Below are 19,756 nucleotides of genomic sequence, written 5' to 3' on the forward strand. Positions count from 1 at the left end.
TACAATAATGAGATCACGTACGATGCTTTGATGGAGATGCACTATTTGGAAACAGTGATTTATGGTAGGTTTTTTAATGAAGTACGAATATCACTTGGAAATTTCATTAGTTCGCACTTCAATTTTCTATTATGATATACAATGAATTGAAATATTTGAAAGAATCTGTAAAAAATTGAAGAGATTATCCTGAAAAATAACAATTATATTAAGCAAAAAAAAACTGAAATCAAAAACGAAATAAAAATACAAGCTAAAAGCAAAAAATATAAACAAATTGAACTACTACCACGAGATGAAAATCAAAAAATTATTAACAAGAAATGAAAATTGAAAGATTCCAAACCAAGTTACTTCACGACGTTTCGATGTTGGTATCCACAATCGTCTTCGTGTGATAACTGGACTTATTCTTCAGAGATCTGACTATTTATAGGTCATTCGAGTGCTTTCATCAATCCCCTTCATAGATTATTTTGATGATGCTTAATTTCTTTTCGAGACCTTCCTCTGATATATAGACCCCGAAAGCACGGTGTAGTAGAGTCTTGATGATTCCTCTGATAGTCGATTGATGGTGTTGGATTCCTGGCCTTCAACGAAATGGTTACTACAAAGTGAAAGTGGAACAGGTTTCAGCTAGAAGACAGCAAGAGCTCCACAAGGATGAGAAGCCGTCACAACCAGTACTTGTACTTCCATACATCAGAAGATTATCGGAAAGGATAAGAAGGACTGGGTCCAAGTATAAGATCAGAATCTGTTTCAGATCTGGGAACACTATTCGTAGCAGCCTCACGAAAACCAGGCCACCAAACGCGGACTGCGGTTCTAAAAATTGCATTTACCAGATACTCTGCGAGTACGTAGAATCATACATCGATGAAACTAAGAAGCCATTGAAAGTTCGCATTGCCGAGCACAAGATACACACAGAGAGAGAAGAAACCAGCAAATCAGGAATAGCAGAGCATGTTTGGACTCATCAATATAACATCAAGTGAGCTTAAGCTAAAATCATCCACAATGAGGAACACTGTTTTAGAAGAAAATTCAAAGAAAGAAGCCGCACATATGTTGTCCAACGACACATATAGTCAAGCTAGTGTAGAGATACGCAACATATGGAAACCTCTAATCAAGCGGGAAACGACCAACTCCTGCCAAAAGGTTAGCTTCCGCTAAAACCGATGAAGGCAAAAGAGGAAGAGGGGATAGGTAACCCACACAAGGATGACCTATAAACAGTCAGATCTCTGAGGAATAAGTTCAGTTATCATCCGAGACGATTGTGGATACTAACAATCTAAACGTCGTGAATAACCTTTCAATTTTTATTTCTTGTTAATAATGACGTTTCTAATTTCTTGCAGATTCTATTAGTTATTTCAATTCAATTTATATCATATTAGATAATAGGAGTCCGAACTTATGAAATGCACCATTAAATATTGTCAAACCACCTTCAAACAAACATCAGTTGAAAAAATTTCAGCCTGAATAAACCATTCAAAAAAGGCAAAGAGTTCATCAGTTAGTTACATATTCATCAGAATATATTCAAAACAACGATAAACGAATAATACCGACTGTAAAAAACTTGTCGATTATGGTTTTCATTGAGGTTGTTATGATGAAAGATCAGAAAGGCACAGCTTTATTTCCAAGACTGTCAACTTCAAGGATGATTTTGAGCCCTTGTGGCTCAAAATTTTTATTATTTTGACTTCATACCGGTGCATAACAAATTCTACCTACAATGGGAAAATCGGAAACAGAAAGAGATACGAAGTCCGTTCAATAAGAAAAGAGTTGTCTACTTTAGAGCTTATTGAGATGACATTTCAAAATCCAAGAAATTTTCAGCATGTGTGATACAACAGTAAAGTTGTCGCCAAAAAGGCTGACTCATATCGGTTGATTTTTTTTTCCAGTTCATATAAAAATTTAATTTGGTATTGGTTTCTCGGCGACGAAAGGTCAACTTTTGTCGCCTGATATTGTACTGCTTGACAAATAACAGAATAAAAAAAAATTTGTTGGCATTTGATATTCTCTTGATTATTGTTGAAAAAAATGAAAACAAAGTTGTACATTTTTTTTAATCGAATTTTTCCAGAACCAATTGAATTTTTCAAAATTCGAAACGTCGTTTCAAATCTGTCTATGATACATATTTCCATTTATGATTTTGTATTGGTGTTGAAATACATGACTTCTCAATGGAATATCTTTCAATTCGATTCAAATAACGTTCATGAATAATATTCCTTCATATTTGACATGTGTGTCCTAGTATGTGAACATTAGTTTGTGAACATCCTGTACATAATCTTCTATGGTCTCTTACCACCAGAGAATCGTTCATCTAAAACTACAAAACTTCTCACCCTTTATGGTAGTTTTGTTGTTGCTTTCGTTTTTGTACAATTATGTTCACTATAAATTTTCTGTCGCATTTTTCAATAAAAACTACGAAATTTATATGTAATCTGTATGGCTTAAATGTCAGCCCTTTCAGGAATTTCTCCGTAATATTTGGGAAATCATTTCGAATGCAAAAGAGTGGTTTGAAAACAATTTCTTATAGAAATAGATTATGTACAGTTCAGTTCAAAATAGGAACTTATATTCAGTTGAATTGAGTAGTTGTTTATTCAGAGTCTAATACATATCTGTTTTCAATTTGTGAAGTATTTCTGATGATGAATATAATAATTTTAAATATGAAAGTTGTAAAAAATTTTTCATTTTCATGCATTTCACATGACCACATGCAGAACAGTTATTGTTTTTTACACAAATTTTGTTTCAGAAACTCTTCGTAAATACCCCCTCTTCAATTCCTCTTGAGAAAATGCACGGATAATTATAAGGTGCCAGATAGCAACATTGTAATCGAAAAAGGGATGGTAACAATATTCCAGTTCTTGGATTGCATTTTGATCCCGAATATTATCCAGATCCTGAAAAATTTGACCCAGAAAGATTCAATGCAGAGAATAAGAAAACAATACCACAGTTCGCTTGGTTACCTTTTGGAGAAGGTCCTAGAATTTGTTTAGGTGAGTAGATATACATGACATGAAGAATTGAATAGATAGATAATTGATAATATCAATAATCATTATTGGACTCATCTACCTACAATCACTCGATTCAATTTCCATGTTATTAACTATTTTAATCAAGTTCAGTCTGTTTTTCTAATTCATTAGGCTTCCTTGAATAGAACATATTTCATATCATCTACGATCTTAACGTTATCCGAATTGAAAATAAATTATTACGATTGAATCATTGGCCTTCTAAGATTATTCAAGAGTTCCGTATAACGTTCAAAATGTATATGAGTATGAACTTTCCCAAATTCACAAAAACTAATATTCAGAAATAGAATAATACAGCTGTGAAGTGTAATAATTTAAATTTATTCTGCTCAAACTCCCATGTAACACTCACTTAGTTAATTCGTGTGAGTCATATTCTGGTTATATTTGAAAGCAAAGTCAAAAAAACCTACCCATATTCCCATTTCATATATTCAACCACGATACACTCATAACGGTTTGCTACTCGTTAGTTCCAAACGCGTCCAGTTCGCGCAGATGACGTGAGTGCGAAGCATATCGGGTTGTAACTTCGTAGACTTGCCTAAATTCAATTTGAATTTCTCACAAGTTCTCTGTTGTACTTTGAAGTTTCAGAATTATTACGAAATTATTGTCAAGAGTGGTTTTCAAACATTTTAATTAGCTTTGGCCAATTTAGTGTCATATTCGAAGCTTCAATAATTAAACAAAAATACGAGTAGGTAGGTATATAACTAAGAATGCCTGGTTGTGCGGTTTTTGGTTGTAATAATTACAACAGAGTGACAAAAGGGACCAATATTAAGTATTTTCGATTCCCAAAGAGCAAAGAACTGTCTAAACAATGGATTTCAGCATGTAGGAGAAAGGACAACATCAATTTGAAAAATGGTGTGTATTAATTAAAGCAATGATGACAAATAATTTATTAGGTATTCAATGGTTTTCAGCAACTATTTGTTCTATTCATTTCCATAAAGATTGTTTCGAAGATTTATCAGTCAAAGAGCAATATGGTACTTTTTCAACAAAAAAACGCCCGTATTTCGAAAACTGATGCTGTGCCCACTCTGAACCTCTTATTAAGAGAAAGCAAACTGAAGAATCAGAAAGAACAATTCGTTTTGCTAAAAGGGGAAAATCCACTCTTTTACCAGAGCAACAATTGGAAAATTGTCACATCACTACAATTAAATACTGAAGAGATAAAACAACCTGAACAAACAAACGTAGATAGCACTTGCAGTACTTCAGTTCAGTCGAATGCACAACAGAAAAAAGAAAAAGAGAGGTTAGGTTCTTTTATCAATCGAACTTATTGCCACTGTGAATATTGCCTCTAATCGATTTTTTTTCTTTATGCATTTTTAAATTTTTTTCAGAATTGCGAAGTTACATATAGCAGAACTAGTATAAAAGGTTGCACATTTGGAATCGTTAAATAGGGAACTGTGCGATGAAAATTACAGCTGAAGAAAGATATGGAGACATGCAGAAAAATCATTGGAGAAATGTTTTTCGTCTGGTGAAATAGAAAGACTATTGAATCCCAATAAGAATCTTAGAAAGTGGTCAGCAGAGGATATTGCATCTGCCATATCATTGAGAAGTGTTAGTCCAAAGGCCTATCGCTATGAGAGCGAACGCATTGCCCTACCAGCACTTTCTACTTCAAGGAAATGGGCTTTTTCATTCAATCGCAGCCCCGGACTTTCGACCAATGTTATCAATCTCATGCAAAAAATGTCATTTCAATGAAAGACATTGAAAAGTTGTGTTCTTTCCTTCGACGAAATCCATTTATCCAATAGGATTGATATAAATAAAAGATGAACAAGTGATAGGCCCACATAATACTTGCCAAACTGTAATGGCACGAGGGCTGATTAGTAATTGGAAGCACTCTTGTTTTATGATTTTGATCAGCCAATGAAAAAAGAAATTTCAAACCAAATTATATCTGCATTATTCAATGTCGGTTTCACCGTGGTAGCAATAGTAAGTGACATGGGTCCTACGAATATGAAATATTTCTCGGAAATGAATATTCTCACGATAAGGATTGTTCATTCCCACATCCTTGTAATTAATCTATGAGGATTTTTTTTGTTTGTCGATGTACCTCATCTAATCAAGTTATTGAGAAATCACTTCATTGATCAAGGATTTTGGTTGAATGGTACATTTATGGATAAATCCTGTTTCGAAAGTCTCCTGGATATATCTACATCAGAGCTTTCTATAGTATATAAAGTCAGCAAGTACCATATCGAATTGAAGGGAACTAAAAGACAGAAAGTTAGGCCATCAGTGCAACTGTTCTCTAATTCTGTTTCGAAGGCAGTTTCATATTGTGGAAAAAGCGGATTAATGCCATCAGAGTTACCCTGGGAACAAGTATCAGACTTCGTTCAGCTCATTAACAGATGGTTTGACGTTATGAATTCGAAAACGAAAATAAGGGCTAACGAACCATCTAAAAACGCATTTGTTATAAATTTAGAGGATCAGAAAAAAGTACTAGAAAAAACTTCCAATGTGATTAAAACCCTACGAGTGACAAAACATAAATCCTTGATTCAGTTTCAGAAAGGTATAGTTTTGAGTAATAGATCAATTGTTGAGCTCTTCCTTTATCTTCAGAAGGGGCACTCTGATGTCCAATATATTCTTACTACGCGACTGAATCAGGATATTCTGGAAAACTTCTTTTCTTACCATATTCCATACTTGTGATGCACCGTTTGGAGCTTTTGGTGTATATTAAACTGTTTATTCTGCCTCTTGAAGATGATCACTTGTGATTGAAACTCTTGTAACATTCATATTCCAAATCTCAAAGAAAAATTTGAAATACTTCGTCAAAGTAACCTCATAGTTAGTTCAGCATCATACTAGTGATAAAGGTAGTGCCTTCCAAGAAATAATGCCTCCTTATATTCAGAAACCTAATATTTCATACGAATTCCACCTAGTTGTTTTCTCGTACGATTTTTGTTAAATCGAGTCTCATCAAACTAAAGCTGATTGTTGACGATCTGGACATCACCCAATATAACTATAACCGAATATAAATCTTGGTTCACCAAGTCAATTTTTGATTCTAATACTGATGAACAATCGGGATATACTGAATGAAAACATGGTACTGTTGAAAATTCGAATATTGAGCTATTGATTTCAAACAACAATTTTCGTGGCACTGGATTGGGAGAGCTGACATGTAATGGTCTCTACGGTCACACAATTTGTCTTCTATTGATATGTTCCTTGTGGATACCTGAAATATGATATCTGCAGACTTTCAAGGATTTGCATAGTCGCCTGGAAAGCAATGAGGCTGCTGACTCCCTTACAAAGGAGGGTGCTGCAAGCAGCTTCATCGGACCAGGACCTGTCATAGACATCGCTTTAAGCTTTACCAAACAGAGATTGAACACCTGGATGGCAAGAAGATATATGGACTTCTGGCAGAATCTTCCAGGATTGGCTCACTCAAAGGCGGTCATTCACTTTTCGAATCTTGAAACCGAACAGTTGTTGGACTACAGTGGGGATGAACTACGATGTCTAACAGGCCTTCTTACAGGTCACTGACATCTGAATCAGCATATGCAGAGACTTCGACTGTTGGAGGACAGTGTGTGTCGCCTTTGTTTGGAAAATTATGAACAGCATACCACATACTTTGTGCCTGCCCCGATGGGGACCGAATTAGGTTTCTAGAGTTCGGCAGAGACGTACTCTTACCATCTGACCTGAAACACCACTCACTAGACAAACTAATGGGCTTCGTTAAGAAGCTGGGTTTATTTGGTCGAGTGTGAATAGGTGTGAGCCACAACAAACCCTTGCGGGTTGCGTGGGGGGTTCGAATAGACCCACTCACTTTGAACCTAACCTAACCTAACCGACTGATATCAAACAGAAAATAATACGAGTCGAGCTCATGTGAATATTTCAAGAAATATCAATCATCTGTTCACTAAGAAACCCGGTTTTGCTAACAAATTATTCATTATCTGTTTTTTTTCCATATAATACTACCGAATCAGTCATGTTTTATTGTCAATATCTAACTGTAAACTGCATTTACAATATCAACAGATCATCTGAGTATATGAGCAAGTAATTAACAAAGTCATCTCTAGCATCTGAAACTTTTTTTATTCACAGGTTTACGCTTCGGAATGGTACAGGTCAAAATTGGGCTGATCTCTTTACTGAAAAAACTATGAATTTACTCTCCATGAGAAAACGATATCTCCCATCGTTTATACAAAAACATCAGTACTTGCAAGCGCTAAAGGAGGTATTTGCTAAATCTTCGGAAGATACATTAATGTTATGCTATCTCAAATACACATTTGTAAATTACAAATAGTATAGTATTTACAGAATTATTCATCATGTAACACAAGAAAATATTTGTATTTGCAATGTCCATGAAAAATGCCAATACACTTACTGAGGTCCATTTTTCTGTATTGTTACCGGTGTGACAAAATTTGTAATTTGGAAGTCATATTTTTATTGTAGAACAAGTTTGAAAGTATCAACTCAGATTCCACAGAAACTAAAAACTGAGGAATCTGTCGACTCAATTTCTCAATTCTCTGATTCTGTAATTTTTCAACTAATATGAAAAAATGTTTTGGAATTTATAGTTCAGGAAACATTTTATTTTTTTATATATACAGTGTGTCAATTTGAAAACTTCCCACCCTCAATATCTCCCTTCCAGTACATAATATGAAAAAATGGTCAGACAGGTCAACTTTATTTGCAAGGGGACACTCTGAATGAATATTTTCAACCCTCGGGGTTCAACCCCCTAGGAGGGGTGGATGTTACCCTCAGAATTTCAAATGGAAAGGGGGGTCAAGTGGCACATCATTTTGAAGGGCATTCAATTCTCTTGCCAATGATACCTTTTTCATTAGTTTTTGATGAGCAGTTTTTGAACAATAACGTTCCAAACGAACGGTGATTAGAAGTGAATAAAAATAAATGATTAAAACTCGCCCGCACTAGATGTTTGGTATTCAGGTTGGTATTCAAAACAAATGATTGTAATGGACTATTGGAAAAGGTGAGCATCGTACTAGGTAGCATCGTTCCAACCCTTGAGTAATATTCGAATTCGTGGATGTGAGAGGAATGTAGAACTACTTAGTTAACGAAATACGCATCGAGTGCAAACAAAAAATACTAAATTGCAAAAAACAAATTTCAATCCTCTTGTTACGCTTTATCTGATAATATGTTCAAAATGTTGTCCATTCTGCTCTAAACAGTAATACAGTCTGTTTTCGAACTCCTCTCGAACATTTTGGAAAACTTCACCACTAATTGACCGGCATGCTGCTGTAATTCGTCCTTTGAGGTCATCCATATCAGTGGGCTGTGTTTTATAAACGACAGATTTGAGATATCCCCAAGAAAAAAAATCTAATGGAGTCAAATCCGGTGATCTCGGTGGCCACTCAATTGATCCCCTTCTGCCAATCCATCTCTCCCGGAATCGCTCGTTCAACCATTGTCGGACGGGGCGAAAATAATGAGGTGGCGCACCGTCCTGTTGGAAATGTAACAAATCTTCCTGCAACAGTAAATTACCGTGTGCATCAATTTGAGTTTCGAGCTCGTGAATTATAAGTGGATCGATAGGTGCTTGAAGCATATCTAGGTACAGATCACCATTCAAGTTTTCTTCAAAAAATAAAGGTCCGATAATGGCATTTCCAAGAATACCAGCCCAAACATTAACTTTTTGTGGGTGTTGTGTATGTCCTTCTCGAAAATTGTGAGGGTTTTCGTCACTCCAATAGCGACAATTTTGCCTATTAACATTGCCATTCAGGAAAAATGAACATTCATCACTGAAACAGATATTGAACAGAAGATTAGGTAAAGCATTGATTCGAAGAGTCATGATTTCACAGAATTCTATTCTTCTGTCATAATCATCCTCATGGAGCTCGTGGAGAATCTGCATTTTATATGGATGAAATTTGTGCATTTTCAGTGCTTTCCTTACAGTCTCGTGTGACATTCCCGTCTGTTCTGCTACTGATCGTAAGGAGCTAGTCGGCTCTGCAGCAAATGTTCCCAACACCTCAATTTGAGCATCCTCATTCAGTACTCTGGGGTTATTCCTTTTTTTATTCTTCACCGAACCAGTTTCGGAAAACTTTGTCACCAAATCAAGCACATACCGGTGACTTATATTAAGATTTGGATTTCTTTCATTAAAAAGAGATGCCGCCCTTCGTGCGCACTTGCCCACCTCTCCATAAATAAAAATTATTTCAATTCGGTCTTGGATAGTGTAAAACCATTCTTACAATTTATACACTTTCTAAGGTATCGCTGATCAGCTCAACAAATGAAACTGAAATGATAGTACTACCAAATGGCTTGAATGCGATGAACACCTTTTTTGCTCAAAAAACGATACTTTTTATAGCAGAAGTAACAAAAAAGGGATAAGAGTTTTAAATCCGATAATAAACCCAAATGAAAGTCATCGAAATCAGATAACTAATTAATGTAAATTTTTTGAGGCTTGTCTAATTTTACCCCTGATGGAAAGTTGAAGAGCTGACCCGTCATCACAAGTTTTACTTATAAGAGAGTCAATAAATTGTATTTCTTTGCATACTAACTTGATAACCAGGCATTTTAGTATAGGCCAATTCTAATTACTTCTATTAGTTTAGAACTACATTTTCGGATACTGCTGATCGGAAAATAATAAATGAGGGCACCGTCGGCAAGCGAATTGAATGCCCTTCAAAATGATGTGCCACTTGACCCCCCTTTCCATTTGAAATTCTGAGGGTAACATCCACCCCTCCTAGGGGGTTGAACCCCGAGGGTTGAAAATATTCATTCAGAGTGTCCCCCTTGCAAATAAAGTTGACCTGTCTGACCATTTTTTCATATTATGTACTGGAAGGGAGATATTGAGGGTGGGAAGTTTTCAAATTGACACACTGTATATATATATATATATAATATAATATATATATATATATAGAGAGAGAGTGAGAGAGAGAGAGAGAGAGGTAGTCTTTGCTGACTAGTTACGAACAATTCCTTGCAGTTATTTGGGATAGCAGCGAAGCGCAAGTGTACTCTTATAACATTATATTTCCAACATTTCGACGGTGGTTATTGTCATCATCAGGAGCTAAGATGATAGATTTTGAATTAATACAGAACTTAAGTTAATAGACGAATACTAACAATGTTAGTGAGACTGGTCGCAATTGAGTTTAGTTAAAATTGCCTCCATAAATAATCCTACAGAATCTTTGGCATCTTTTTTGACGGATATATTGACAAAGGCTTATGATTATGATAATCCATATTACGTTAAAGACTCTTTTGAAGTCTCTTCAAAATTCAATAGAATTCAACTTCCAGAAAATTATGTGTTAGCCAGTTTGGATGTTGTTTCACTGACCTTCCTGTTCAATAATACATATTTTCTTTTAATAACAAAATATATAAACAAAATTTTGGTACACCAATGGGAGCCAAAATAAGCCCCATTCTAGCTAACTATGTAATGGATGATCTGTTAGACAATGTCCTAAATGTCCTTCCTTACCATGTTTTTTTCTTAAAAAAATATGTTGATGACATAATCCTTGCCTTTCCCTATACAGGAGTCACAGAAATCGTTGAAATCTTTAATAGTTATGACCCCTATATAAAATTTACCATCGAAAAGGAAGACGATGAACAAAATGTTCCATTTCTAGACACTAAACTCATTCGCACTTCCACTTATACCGTACTTATTGACTGGTACAAAAAACCAATAAGTTCAGGTAGATACATGTTATATTAGAAAAATCAATGCACCCTTTGTCCAAGGATTGCACCATAATAAACAAATATTGCATCAGCCACTACGCAGTTACCCAGGAAATGACTCAGCATATTCAGCACATTTCCAAGGTTTTTCTAGAACATTCGAAGAAACGCATATCTACATCAGCAGTTCCTGATCCTATAAATATGGGAAAACAAGAGGACGCCTCATTCTTGAATCACTTCGCGACTATCCAAGTTCGTCGATTTCTTGAATCATATTTTGTAACATTTAATACTTTATTGTAAATAATTATATTCAATAAAGTTTGTTTTTAAAAATATAAATTCAGTGTAAACCACATAACAAATTGGCGCAGTCGGTAGGATCTTGAGAAACGCTGATATCCAAACAGCGGTAGTCTCCAGACTTTCGACAAGAAGAAGAACAAGCACCAACCCCAGTGGACAGGACGGTCTCTTCAGCAACAAGAAACCGCATAAGTCGTCGCCGTTGCCCATCCGTTGTGAAGAAATCACTCCAGGAAACACGCGTAAGTCGTCGAACGCTGCTCATCTTGCTGTAGCCAGAGCTCATGAAGTAGGATTTCATCCCGCCACACCAAGCAACCAGAAGCCACAACGAAAAAGAAAAAAGAAGAATAGAATAAGAAACTAGGATAAGGAGAAGCGTGAGTACACTTTGAATTATCATCACAATTGAGTTGAAATTTTGATTAACCCTCGTTCAAATTTTGAATAATAATTTAAAAATGGCTGAAAATGATCCAATTGAACCCTACAAACTTTCTGAAATATTTTCAATTGTTCCCGAATACGATGGTGATTCAATTTCGCTAGGAAATTTCATAAATGCTTGCGATCATGCCGAACGCATGGCCGTAGACCAACAAAAAACTTTACTCACAATTCATATTAGAAATAAATTAAGAGGAAAAGCTGCTCAATTGATAAATTCCAGAAACCCAGGAAATTATCAAGAGATCAGAGGTTTATTAAATTCTCACTTTGGTGATACGCGAGATCTAACGTCACTAATTCAAGATCTACAGAGAATAAAACAAGGAAATGGAGAAAATGCACTGACATTTTCTCAAGACTACAAAGTCACAATGCAAAAATGTTATCTTGCATTCAAGCTTCAAACTTGACTCACGAACAAAAATTAGCACAATCAGTACTAATCGAGTCAATGATATTAAATACTTTATTGACAGGACTAGAACCCAAACTAGGTCACATAATACGAGCAAGTAATCCAACAACGATGTTAGAAGCATCAATTAGAATAAACGTGAGATACAGCTCTCATACTTTGAAAATCAAAGATTAAATACACGTTTACCCCCAAATCAAAGTCAGAACAAACCAAGACAAATGGCAAACACCCAAAATAATTTCCAAAGAAATTATATGCAAAGCCAAAATCCAATAAGACCCATTGGAAATCAAAATCAAAGTCAAAGCTTTCAACAAGGTTTTCAAAAACCACAAAGCTACCAACAATCATATATTCCAAGACCCAACTTTCCAGTACAACAACGTACACAAACTAATCAAACAAACCAATTCAGACAACAGAATTACGGTCAACCACAAAATAGGCCAACAGTAATTCAGAAAAATCCCCAAAATCCAACAAAATAATAACATGAGAACCCATTATCTTGATTACAATGATTATAATTATGATAATGAGTATGACCAAAACGAATATTTTTATAATGACAACCAATACCAAGACGAATACAGTTCGGAAAATAATTCATTTTATGATGAAAACAATTATTTTCAAAATCAATACGAAGAAGAACAATTCTATGAGGATTTTCACAATACCCTGTCTTTAGACAACCCTCCTATAGACAACCCTCATATAGAGAACCCATGTATACGAACTACCAACAGTCATTCAGACAATATCAATTCCCAATTACGACAAACCCAGTATACAGACAAGCTATTAATAGACCCATCATGCGTAGCACAGCCGATAACCGAGAAATTTGCGGCAGTCAAAAAACGAATATCAGTCCCGTTCGAACAATGAACAAAGAACAATTATTCGTATAAGTCCGATCCTAAGCAATCTTTATTACATAAACAGTTTAAGCAATTTTAAAATACTAATTGATACCGGAGCAGGAATATCAATTTTCAAAAAGAAAACTGTAGAAAATTATTCAAAAAGATTTAAAGAAAATATTCAAATAACAGGAGTAACTGAAGGAAAACTAACAATTAATGAATCCGTATTATTACCATTTGGAAAAAATAGAGTTGAACACAAAGTTTATATTCACGATTTAGATATCGATTTTGACGGAATTTTAGGATGTGATTTTTTGGAACATTTTGAAGGAGTTGTAGATATAAAAGAACAACAATTAAAATTAAATTATGGCACAATCCCGCTAATAAAAGAGACAGAAATGATTGATGACCAAAAACAGGAGAGAAACAAAATCAAAACAAAGTCACTCTTAACCCTGAAACATCAATGGCTGAAATAAATGACATTTTTGAGTATGACCCTGATAATTATTTTTTCGAAAGTAAATACGACTATTACAAATACTTAGAAGATGAAATTCCCATCAATAATATAAAAATCGAACCAAGAGTAGAAAAAGTTTTCAAATTAAAATCGAAACTTAGAAATACAGAAGCTATACTGTTAGCTGCTGAAAAAGAAAAAGTAAGACTTCCAAACGCACTTGTAAAAATAAATGAAAAAGGAGAATTTTTAGTAACAGTTGTAAATGGAAACGCAATTGAAAAATCTATTGATTTCCCAGACTTACAATTTGAAAAATTTAATGAAAATGAAATTCAAAATGATTTTAGTGAAATTTTTCCAACTCGCTCAACAGAAATAAAAAGTTTGCTTCGTTTAGAACATTTGAATGAAGAAGAAAAAGAATTAATTGAGAACCTTTGTTTAGAATTCTCAGACATATTCTATATAGAAGGAGATCCTTTAACATTCACGAGTGAAATAAAACATTCTGTAAAACTAAAAGAGAATGCTCAACCCATCTCAACAAAATCTTATAGGTATCCACACATTCATAAAAATGAAGTGAAAACTCAAATTTCAAAACTATTAGAACAAAACATAATACGACCATCAGTCTCACCTTGGTCAGCCCCAGTTTGGATAGTACCTAAAAAACTTGACGCATCTGGAAAACAGAAATGGCGCGTTGTAATTGATTACAGGAAATTAAATGAAGTCACAGTAGACGATAAATATCCTCTACCTAATATCTCAGACCTTTTAGATCAATTAGGAAAGTGTCAATACTTTACAACACTTGACTTAGCATCAGGATTCCACCAAATTGAAATGGATCCTAAAGACATAGAAAAAACTGCATTTTCTGTAGAAAATGGCCTCTACGAATTTCTGAGAATGCCATTCGGGATGAAAAACTCACCCTCCACCCTTCAACGAATTTTAGACCATATATTAACCGGACTTAGAAACGAAAGATGTCTAGTCTACATGGACGACATAATAATTTATTCCCCAACAATTGACGACCACTTGCAAAATTTAAAACTAGTATTCAAACGCTTAAGAAAAGCTAATTTAAAAATACAACCCGACAAATGCGAATTTTTAAGACAAGAAATTGCATACTTAGGACACCTTATAACCAAAAATGGAGTAAAACCAAACCCAGAAAAGGTGAATTGCATAATAGACTTTCCAGAGCCTATAAACGTTAAAGAAATAAAACAATTTTTAGGTTTAGCAGGTTATTATCGAAAATTTATCCCAAATTTTTCCAAAATATCTAAACCAATGACACATTTATTACAAAAAGATGTGAAATTTAATTTCGACAATGAATGTAAAATTGCATTTCAAGAATTGAAAAAAGCATTAACGTCAACCCCAATTTTAATATATCCTAATTTTGACGAACCCTTTATTTTAACAACAGACGCATCTTCCTTTGCAATAGGAGCAGTATTATAGCCTATAGCCTATGCACTAGAACATTATGTGCAGCCGAGACAAAATACTCTACCATAGAAAGAGAATTACTAGCTATGGTATGGGCAGTTAAACATTTTCGTCCCTATCTTTATGGAAGAAAATTCAATTTTATAGTAGACCATCGCCCTTTAACGTGGTTATTTTCAATCAAAGACCCTGGCAGCCGATTAGCCAGATGGCGATTAAAATTAGAAGAATATCAATTCAATGTAATTTATAGACCCGGAAAAATACAAAAACGCAGACGCTTTGTCTAGAATTAAAGTAAATTATTTCAAAGAATGCACAAAATTTCATTCAAAAATTTTCGCAATTGAAAATGAAGCAATCGAAAATGAAAATCAAAATGAAAACGAAGAAATTTCAGATACTGAAACTGAAATAGGTCAAGAAACAATTTTTGAAGAATTGAAAAACTTTACAAAACTCTATGGATCAAAATCATTAATTGACTATTCTAAATTCATTTTTACCAATGACCAATTTTTAGACAAAAAACATAAAGATATAATTGTTTTTCTGCAAAGAAACAAACTTACAGAAATCCATGACAAAATACTCGAAGACATTTTCGAAGAATATCCCGATTTCTTCTATAACAAAATCAATGTTGTATCCAGCAAAACGGTGAAAGATCGAAAATATTACTTGATCCCATTACCTTTTGATCATGACGGAGCAATAGAATACTTGTTTAGCTCCCTATACAAAGACCAAAATTTATTTGTACCAAACAAAGTATACCAACTCGAAACAAATGTAGGATTCCCAATACAAGAAATGTTATCCTATATTTTAGCTGACAAAGATGACATAAAATTCCAAATATGTCAAAACATTGTAACGACCCCTGACAAAGATCAGATTCCAATTATATTAGACCAGTTTCATAACGGTAAAAACAATTTACACCGTGGAATAAATGAAACTTTACGAAGAATAAAGCAAAATACAACTGGAACGGTATAACAAAAGATGTTGAAAATTTTATTAAAGCCTGTGAGGTATGTCAAAAAACAAAAATCTGCAGGAATAACTTAGAAAATCCGTTAGTAATCACGGAAACCTCCCAAAACAGCTTTTGAAAGAATAAATATAGACATTTTAGAAATTCCAACAAAGAATTATCTCCTTACAATTCGAGATGAACTTACAAAATTCACTCAAGCATACCCTATTCTGATAAAACAGCGAAATCAGTTGTAAACACATTATTACTATATTTCCAACATTATGGAACACCACTAAGAATCCATGCCGATTCAGGAAAGAATTTAACAATTACTTACTAAAAGACATATGTTTACTCTATAATATTAACTTTACATTTTCCAGTGTTGACCATCCACAATCAAATGGCTCACTTGAAAGATTCCATGCCACCCTAATGGAAATGATAAGAGTAAATTTAGCAGAAAACCCAAAGACCACCCATTTTCTATTATACCCTATGCTGTTATATGTTATAACAACAGTATTAATAAAACCCACGGATTTAGTCCTTATGAATTAATATTCGGACACACATCCGGTAGACCCCCAGAAACTTTATATAATCAAAAAGACCTTGTGACGAAGTATGTCAGAGATCTTAATAACCGTATGGAATATTATTATAAAGTAGCACGCACAAAATACTGAACGAAAGAAAGAAAAAGCTGAAGTAAGATTTGATAGTAACTTATATCATGAACCAAAAACTTATAATATAGGTGATAAAGTATACGTAAAAGAGTCCCAAATCAAAAATAAGTTAGAAAATAAATTCAACGGACCTTTTGAAGTAATAGAAATTTTCAAAAACTCAGCATTACTGAGAAATCCTGAAACTAACCAAACAACAAAAGTCAATTTCGATAGACTGAAACCAAGTTTTGTTTCAGATCAAGAATGATTCTTCTACTGGCACTAACGATTCAAATAATCAACGCCCAGTATATGCTAGTACTTGTGAACAACACTATAGGTATTTATTACCATGAAACCGGAAGCATGAAAATATCAAATGAAAAATGGACTTTATTAGTTGTAAAAGACATGGCACCTGTAAAACAAGCCATTGCCCATAATCGAAACATTTTAAGTAATCTCATTCACCTACTTGAAACAAACAATTTAAGAATGAAAACTTCCAGTTCAGAGATAAGCACACATATTAGCCTTTTAAATAAAGTAGCTGATTCAGTAGAATTGAAATATGAAGAGACGCAAATAGACGCGAATGATTACAATAAGAATAATAAGCGATATAAACGAGGACTTTTAAATGGAATAGGTTCCGTATGGAAAGCAATAACCGGCAACCTTGACGCCAGTGACGGCGAATATTTTAATGAATGTATTAACAAGATTTATAAAGATGAACACCAAATTGAAAATTTATTAAAAAACCAAATTTCAGTCACAACCTCTGTAATTAAAGAATTTAATACTACAATACGACAATTACAGGTTGATGAACAAGCATTTAATGAAGATATAGTTCAAATTGAAGCATGGATATATACGCTATCCGACAGAGTATCTTTAATAAACGCAAGGTTGAAAGCCATCCAAATTTGTGAACAACTTTTAGAAAGTTATGTATTTCTAGAAGATTATTTAAATGATATGCTGAACGCAATTACTTTTGCCAGACTTCATATCATTCACACATCAATTATAAACCAACCGATTTAGTTTCGTCCCTTCAGGAAATTTCTCAAACAATACAAAGAAACAATTTACCTTTACCAACAAGACTTTCTTCAATATCAAAATATCTTGACATAATTGAATTACAAGCTTTTCAAGCAGATTCAAGACTTGTCTTTATTTTAAAAATACCACTAGTAGAACCTGAATTATATACTGTCTATAGATTGTACCCCATTCCAATTTTGGACAATCGAACAGGGTTACATCACATTTTACCCACAAATAAGAAATTTATAGCAAAAGATGATGATTCAATGCTGTATGCTGCATTTGAAAATCTAAATTCATGTAAAAACTTAAATTATAATATTGATATATGTCAAAATGTAATTTCGTACCCAATTGATAGTAACGCAATGTGCGAAGCTCAAATTTTGAGACCACTTTCAGAACTTCCTAGAATGTGTTCAATTTCACTTTTATTTGCAAAAGATTATAATGTGTATGAAATCCAAAGTAATACTTGGCTAATTGCATTATCAGATCCCTTAGCTGTAACAATAAATTGCCAAAAACGTGAGGTTGAAACACGAATTATAAAAACCAATTCAATCTTGAAACTTCAAGATAATTGTAATGCTTTCATTGGAAACACAAGAGTGTATTCAAAAATACTTGCAAATGAACAAAATGTAACTTATAAAAGTCATCCAATTTTGATACCATATCAATGTTGCAAAGATGTACCAGAAAAAGAAAGTTTACCACATTTAAAACCTTTGAAATTGAGTAAATTGAATGTAGACAATCTCAATATTGCTCAACATAAATTAGATCAATATTCAGATCAGTTGGACCAAATTATAAATGAACCATTCGTAAACCGACATGTTTCATGGTTTACTATTTTCACAATTGTAATAATTGTAATAATAATAGTACTTTACATATTTTGTAAATGTAGAAAAAGACGTTCTATGCAAATTGGTATAATGACATCAAGCAATGATGATCAACCACCTGGACCCAGAAGAACTTTTGCTTCATTACGAAGACTACTCCCAGCTCCAGGAAGAAGACCCAGTATCCACCTAGAGGAACCCATTGAAGAAGAAATTGAGTTAAGCCCAAATAAAACATTTGCTTGACTGAGAGTTGCAGCACCGCATCAACTTTCTTTTCAAGGGGGAAGTTGTTATATTAGAAAAATCAATGCACCCTTTGTCCAAGGATTGCACCATAATAAACAAACATTGCATCAGCCACTACGCAGTTACCCAGGAAATGACTCAGCATATTCAGCACATTTCCAAGGTTTTTCTAGAACATTCGAAGAAACGCATATCTACATCAGCAGTTCCTGATCCTATAAATATGGGAAAACAAGAGGACGCCTCATTCTTGAACCACTTCGCGACTATCCAAGTTCGTCGATTTCTTGAATCATTATTTGTAACATTTGATCAGATTCTTGAATCATTTCGCGACTATCCAAGTTCGTCGATTTCTTGAATCATATTTTGTATTATTACTTTATTGTAAATATTATATTCAATAAAGTTTGTTTTTAAAAATATAAATTCAGTGTGAACCACATAACATAGATATTCACATAAATATAAATACACATACATGTTTACATACATAAATACACAATAATTCGCATATAAATGAAAACCATATTGCCTACATACTCCATTTGAAATTTAAATTCACTAATTGAAAAATTCTTCTATGGGGGGTAGTAGTTTTTGCGGGGTGTTTTTTCAGGAGATTTATGAAAATTGTCAAAGAAGCTGCATTCTTAGTAATTAGTTTGAGCCGATTTCAGAACCTCCTTACACCACGTTTAACCTCTACGTCACACGAAGCAGCCAAGGTGACTTTCAGGAGGTGTTTCGAGTTTGACCTTGATCGACCTTGACAGACAAGGTGACTATGAGGTGGTGTTTTGAGTTCAACCTTGAATAACTTTTATTACTTCTCTATATTTTCGACAAGGTGACTTTCATCTCGAATGAACTCAAGTCAGTTGCGCAGCTTCCTTATTGTATAGATGACTTTGAGCGATTGTTTTGAGTTTGCCTTTGAATGACCCTCACCTACATCACATGACAAAAGCAAGGTGACTTTGAGGTAATGTTTTAAGTTTGACCTTGAACGACCTTCATTG

The 19,756-nt window shown here is 34.0% G+C and overlaps 2 pseudogenes; both read left to right on the plus strand.

Annotated features, from left to right (window-relative positions):
* The window catches only part of LOC141485224 (probable cytochrome P450 6a13), an 18,588-nt pseudogene extending 10,902 nt beyond the window's left edge, over positions 1 to 7,686 (plus strand).
* Positions 1 to 19,756, plus strand: part of LOC141485282 (cyclin-dependent kinase 9-like) — a 332,045-nt pseudogene that overhangs the window by 277,618 nt on the left and 34,671 nt on the right.

Source organism: Leptinotarsa decemlineata, unplaced genomic scaffold, assembly GCF_025532065.1.
Source record: "Leptinotarsa decemlineata unplaced genomic scaffold, Ldec_3_MD MMD2_tig00026314_RagTag_RagTag, whole genome shotgun sequence".
Taxonomy (NCBI): domain Eukaryota; kingdom Metazoa; phylum Arthropoda; class Insecta; order Coleoptera; family Chrysomelidae; genus Leptinotarsa; species Leptinotarsa decemlineata.